Source organism: Carassius gibelio, chromosome A21 (assembly GCF_023724105.1).
Source record: "Carassius gibelio isolate Cgi1373 ecotype wild population from Czech Republic chromosome A21, carGib1.2-hapl.c, whole genome shotgun sequence".
Taxonomy (NCBI): domain Eukaryota; kingdom Metazoa; phylum Chordata; class Actinopteri; order Cypriniformes; family Cyprinidae; genus Carassius; species Carassius gibelio.
In genome coordinates, this window is record NC_068391.1 from 4,205,530 (window position 1) to 4,212,662 (window position 7,133).

General features: G+C 33.4%; 1 long non-coding RNA gene across 1 annotated transcript; it reads right to left on the reverse strand.

The window, feature by feature from the left end:
* Positions 1 to 558: 558 nt before the first annotated feature.
* Positions 559 to 5,397, reverse strand: LOC127942224 (uncharacterized). Its single transcript, XR_008149285.1, has 4 exons — positions 4,948 to 5,397; positions 3,267 to 3,394; positions 1,112 to 1,308; positions 559 to 995 (listed from the first exon to the last, which is right to left on the reverse strand). It is a non-coding gene; the product is annotated as an uncharacterized LOC127942224 (long non-coding RNA).
* Positions 5,398 to 7,133: the final 1,736 nt, after the last annotated feature.

Consider the following 7,133-nt stretch of genomic DNA (forward strand, 5'->3'; position numbering starts at 1 on the left):
TCGCTATCACAGCCTGTGGAAGGAGGGATGAACTCACAGAAGAGAGAGAGAGAGAGAGAGAGAGAGAGAGAGAGATGCATCAGATGTGTAAATTCTCTGTGTGATGTTCATCTCTGGAGACGCAGAGACTCATTTACAATCAAAACACACACGATTAAGCTCATCTATCTATCTATCTATCTATCTATCTATCTATCTATCTATCTGTCTATCTATCTATTTATCTATCTGTATGTCTGTCTGCTGTCTGTCTATCTATCTATCTGTCTATCTATCCTAAAGAAAATTAATAAAGAATATTTCAAAATAAAGAACAATTGAATGAATATTAAGAGGGTTTTTTTCTAATTAGAATCTCCATTTTTATATTAAAACTTCTATTATTATTTATAGTATTAATTAGTATTTATTTTATTCTTTTTTTGATTCTTTTTTTGTGTTATAATAAAGGAATGGCATGAAGAATAATAAAGCAATGCACAATAAATCTTCAAATATCTTTTTTATATTAGATTTTGGGATGAAATATGTTTGAAATGTAGCCTTGAAATGAAAAAAAAACTGAAATTAACTAAATTAAGCTGAATTATTAAAAAAATACATTGATAGTACTACAATAAAATACATTCTTCATTTTAAAAGTCACCTTGAATTTTGATTTAGGGTCCACTGGAAGTACATTTAGAAGTTATTAATAAATACTTATTTTCTGGACATTATCAAGTCAATAAAAAAAAAAAAGAATAATAAAGTTGTTGAGAATAGTAAAACCAGTTCACACACACACATTTCCACTTATACATGCGCACGCTCTCGTCTCATTCGTGAAGCGGATGGGCTGAGAATCCTAATGCTGCATTTCTGAACTTTCAAAGTCAAAGTCTGCAAAGGCAGGAAACAACGTGAGATGAAGCAGAGGGATGTGATCTCACTGCAGCCGCTATCAAGAGGATCAAGTTGCTTTTAAGGATCCTAATATGACATTCTGATGAGCCCTGGAGCAAGAAAATCAACGTCCATGTTACGCAGCCAGAGAACAAAAAGATGAATTATTCCAGAAGCCAAAGCTGGCGTTAATGACAGGTGAATGAAAGGGTGCGTTTGGCCTCACTTTGATCAATCTGTTAATTATTCATCTGCAGATGAGGTGTCATCTCCTCTTCCTTCTCCTGTTGCTGTCATGTCGTACAACAATAGCTCCTCACGGAGTGAAAGATCTCTTGATGAAAACTGAAGGCTCTTTGTGTCATGGAGAAATTGCATCATCAGAAGATGAGAGACGAAAGGGAATTTGTCTCGATCACAGCTCTGAAACAAGCCAAAAAACAATCCTGAATTAACCTGATGAGTGACTTTTGACAGTAAGAAATGAAAACAGGTCAAAGAAGCCGATCAGAGTCATGGCATAATGGTTCTAGTAAAAGCCTGATATCTGATACTGAATATATAATATTAAACTATATACATAAACTAGCGTTCAAATGTTTGGAGTCAGTATCAGCAAAGCAAGGATGCACTGATCAAAAGTGACAGTAAAGACATTAAGAGACATAAAGGCATAATGTTACAAATGATTTTATTTCAAATAAATTAAATTCTTTTGAACTTTCTATATTTCAGAAAAACTTAAAAAACAATGCTTTCCCCACCTTCCCACAAAAACAATAGGCAGCACAACTGTTTTCTACATTGATAATAATCAGAAATGTTTCTTGAGCAGTAAATCAGTATATCAGAATAATATCTGAAGATCATGTGACACTGAAGACTGGAGGAATGATGCTGAAAATACAGCTTTGATCACAGGAATAAATTACATTTTAAAACATATTCTAACACAAAAAGTTACTTTGAATTGTAAAAAATATTTCCCAATATTACTGTTTTTACTATATTTTTGGATGAAATATTGTTCATTCAGGCACACTTTATCAAGTATGCTATGCTAGATGCTGGATTATCATTTGCTGATTTTTTTCTAGTTGTATCACATTGTCAGTGACTATTTCTGCCAGTAACACCGATATGCCAGTAGGTGGCAGCAAAGGACTGTCTTTATCACTCATTAAACCGATTTATTCAAAAACATTATTTAATTAAAAAATGTAACAAAGACTGCCTCTATGAGCGAGTCATTAAATGATTCACTCAACTGATTTGTTCAAAAACACAAATATGTTCATGGATGCAGCAAGAGACTGTATGTTTAAGTCACAGATTCGTTCAAAACAAGAGACTGTTTTTATAACTTAAAGGGTTAGTTCACCCAAAAATGAAAATGATGTCATTAATGACTCACCCTCGTGTCGTTATATGGTCCATGTCCAGAAAGGTAAGAAAAACATCATCAAAGTAGTCCATGTGACATCAGAGGGTCAGTTAGAATTTTTGAATCATCGAAAATATATTTTGGTCCAAAAATAGCAAAAACTACGACTTTATTCAGCATTGTCTTCTCTTCCGTGTCTGTTCAGTGACTTACATCAGCAGCGTCACTGCAGAGTCGTGAACGCGGATTGACAACAGACACATTTCTGGACATGGACAGTAGACCGGACACACAGCTTCAATGGAGGGACTGAGAGCTCTCGGACTACATCTAAAATATCTTAAACTGTGTTCTGAAGATGAACAGAGGTCTTACTGGTTTGGAACGACATGAGGGTGAGTTATTAAACATCATTTTTTTTTTTCTATGAACTAACCCTTTAATCTTTTATTTGTCATTTATTTGTTCAAAAGCACTGAATCATTTTAAAACTAAACTCTGTTACTGTGTGTTGCAACAGTTCAGCTACGGCTTTATTGACGGAGCAAAAACAGACAAAGAAACTGGAAATATTTCATGTAAAATTACTCAAAATGATCTTCTTGTTCATTGAACTGTGGTATAGAAACAAAATAACAAAAACAACAGACTCAGAGTCTCTCATTTCTAAGAAGCAGCCCAAACTCTTGTTGCTAATATGTTTCGAATTAATGGGAAGCTTCAAAGCATCATTTAAACTGTTGTTATATTATAAAATATATGATATTATATTCCAATGCAGGTAAAGTTTATTTTGTTGGGTTGCTCATTCGTAATTGGATTTCCAAATGCGCTCAACTGCTTAATCATCAAACAACTATTCATTGAACATCACCACTCAACAACAACACCAAAACCCGACACACTCTTCCTCCTGCTCTCTCTCTTCCTCTGTTTGTTTGCTCGGAGAAGAGCAGCCGGAGGATTAGAAGACGTTTAATCGCAGCAAACAGCCCACCTGATCCTCAGCACACACAGATGGGGATGCTGACCATGATTTCCACTTCAGCACGAGAGTGAACGAGGACAGAAAGAGGACGCAGCAGCAGATAGACTGATAAAATGGATCTTTATAGCACTGAGATCCTGAAATGAGACACACTTGCTTTAGTAGAAAGCAGAACAGAGAGGACAATGAAGAAAAGAGATATGTATGTACCATGGGGTCATCAAACCTTCTCTCTCTCCTCGGTGTCTTTAATGTTGTTGGTGAACAAAATCACATATTGCAGAGTGTTAAATGAACAAGCTTTTAATGAGCTTTTATTAGTACTGTCAAGTCAGGTTTAGTCATGTCATCTTCCAAGTTTAAAGTTTCTTGCCTTGTATCTTCTGTCAAAAAAACTGCACTTGTTTTTATTCTGTCAGAAAACTCAAGAGATCTTCCTTACAAATGAAGACCTAAAAAAAATGTCACGTCAAAAAAAGAAATCACACATGAATCAAGAAACAAGCTAACTAAGAATAGACAAGAACCAAATGCAACACAGAACAAAAATAGGATGGATTTGAACTATGCTGTTAATTGATAACATTTTAATTTAATTATATCATATTCTACTCACAATTAATTAAATATAAATAGATTTTTGCTGAGAAATAAATTAATAATTTATGATACTTTATTATTGTGGCACATTATAATTTCAATATTTTCTATATTAAATATTATATTTAATAATTTATATAATTTATAATTAAGAAATAATTAAACATTTAATATATACAATTTGTAATATATATATATATATATATATATATATATATATATATATATATATATATATATATATATATATATATATATATATATATATATATATATATAATGTATAAAATGTCATGATTATAAGGTCACAACAAATCAATTATAAGGTCATTAATTAAATGTACATTAATATTTTGCTAAGAAATCAATTAACTTATCTAATAAAAAAAATAGGGTAATGATTCACATTTATATTTTTTTAACTTGAGCCAATTAATTCCATTTCCATTAGCTGAAGTTAAATATATATATGTGAATCATTACCCTACATTTTTTTATTGGATGAGTACATTCTAATTATAATATTTGTATTATAATCATTACACATTAAATATTTAATAATACAGTATTATATATAATAACACACACACACACACACACACACACACACACACACATACATACATACATACCTGTACATGCATACATTATAACAACGTGTGTGTGTGTGTGTGTGTGTGTATATATATATATATATATATACATTTCTCCTCATACAGGTAGTGTTAGCTAATATTCCTCCCTGATGAGCTCTTATTATTTTTTATTTTTTATCTAGTATGTCTTCCTCTATTTTCATCATTTTCTTGTAAGCAGTACTTTCTCTTCATTAAACTGACAGTGTGATTGTGGGCGGGTGGGTGAGTTTGCCATCACCCTATACTGACAGGTTTAAACTTAAACCTCTTTACTAATGAGCACGAGTCCCACACACACACACACACACACACACACACACAGAGAGAATCCTGACAGCACTGCACAATGTTTCCCTTCCAAGCATTCCATCCGCACTCCTCCAAAAACAATCCCGCCATCACCTTATCAACACAATCTCAGCGCCTCTCTATCTGTCAGATACATCTCTTACCTTCAGAGTGTCGTTCTCCCAGTCATTTCTCAAGTTTTCTTTGTGCCTCTTCACTCTCTTTGTCACTCCTCCGTTTTATCAGTCACTTGAGCCTGTGAAATGATAAAAAGATGCTGTTGAAAATAGTCTCAGCTCAAGGAGCTCACAACTACAGAAAAGTTTAAAAGCAAAACAATCTTGCCCATGATGCTTTTCTCCGTCTTTCAATCTTGATCTTTGTTTGCTGTTTTTTAGAAAGTGACGTGTGTTACAAACATCATATGTGATGTGATGATATAAAACCTTTATCTACTGTTTATGTAACACTAACCATAACCATACAGTCTTTTTTCTTTTCTTAAATTTTTTTTTAAATAAAACATAAAGAAATAGAATAGTGAAAGAAATAAAGTGTAATTCTAGGCAAATAATCATTTTGAAATTTTTGGCAATAATATTTTAAAATATGCACTTATTTGTATGCCTAATATGTGAAAAATTTTAAATGTTTTGTGTCACATTCAGTTAGAAATTATATGAATCACATAAATTGTACAATATTTTCAACTGAGAAATATTTTGAGTAGTTTGCATCTAAAGAGTTAACTTCTTGCATCTCACCTCACTTTCTATCGATGTTAAAAGTGATGCTTCACGTTTCTTTTGTAAAATGAATTAAAAATGAATGGAGATTGGTTGGAAGTTTCAGTTTTTGGAGTGTTGCTAATACATTGTGTTCTTTATATTGTCTTAAAAACGATTCAATTTACGTTAATAAAACATTCAAAAGCTCTGAAAAACATTGCAGACTATAAGAAATACTATTTCTTATTTAAATGAAAGGGAAAGAAAAAGTTAAAAATGCTTTATTTCCTTCTGCTGCGATTCCTCATCTGGCGTTTCAGAGTTCAAGGTGACAGTTCTGAGACGGGACTCATTAGAGAGGGACTGTGTGTGTGTGTGAGTGTGTGTGTGTGTGTGTACGTGGCTGTGCTCACCAGCTGTTCTTACACAGGCCTTTGAATAATTTAACACGGTCACAGGTTCACTATCAGCACTATGGGCAGTGTGTGTGTGTGTTTGTGGAATAGTAGTATTAGTAGCTGTAGTAGCTAATTTGATGTTAATGAAAGAACTAAAGTCTTAGTTCATGTTAAACGGAATTGTGTTTGTGTGTTTCTCCACATGTAATATGTCCACTGTTGTATTGATCTGTTTCCTTCCAGACTGAATGACTGAACTCGTATCGATCTCAGCCATTGCTCAATCAGCTTGTTGGTGTGTGTGTGTGTGTGTGTGTGTGTGTGTGTGTTTCTGACTGTCCAAAACAAATCAATATAAAACAGGATGAATACATCACGGGTAAGAGATTAACTGTCCCACACTTCATTTGACACAAAACACACTTCTTCAGCTCCAGTGAGAATATAGACCAACATGGACAACGGCTCATTAGGCACATCTCTTAAACAAGGTTGATTTTATACAGAATTAATTGTGAAATACATGTAATGCTTCTGTGAACAAATGAAAAATCTGTTTAAAATCACATGCACTTTACATGAGCCTTTAGTCATATGGCCTCATGATGACCGGCATGTTGAAATCACTCAACAAACTAATGCGTTACTCTAATAAGCATAAGAATAGATATATTCTTAGATTGCCATATCTGTACAGATACATCCAAAATCATTGCATTTTATCATTTATTGATAATTTGGAACAGCTTTTGTGCATATGATGGCCTAAAATGTTCTCTAGTTAGGGAAATCACTAGGGACCGGAATAGAGGTAGTTTATCACTGTTTGTCTTTGTATTTGTCTCATAATTAGAGAGAGAGAGAGAGAGAGAGAGAGAGAGAGAGAGAGAGAGAGAGAGAGAGAGAGAGAGGGGTCACTATGTTCAGTAGACAGTCATTGATTGAGAGTTTTGAATGCATTATTTCCTTCTGCAAACCTGTTTTTCACCGCAGACCTTATATTATTTATTTATTTATTTATTTCCAGAGACAGAAAATGAAGAGATTTGGGTCCCCAAACATATCACAAATATATATGCCGAACACACACACACACACGCTGTGACCGAGTCTGCAGTGTTTATATTGTCCTGTCATTTCGGTTCAGGTTTTTAATGCCTCTTTTCTCTGTCTGAGTCTTTGTTTATTGCACATACTGACAACAAAACACTGAAAATTTAATTT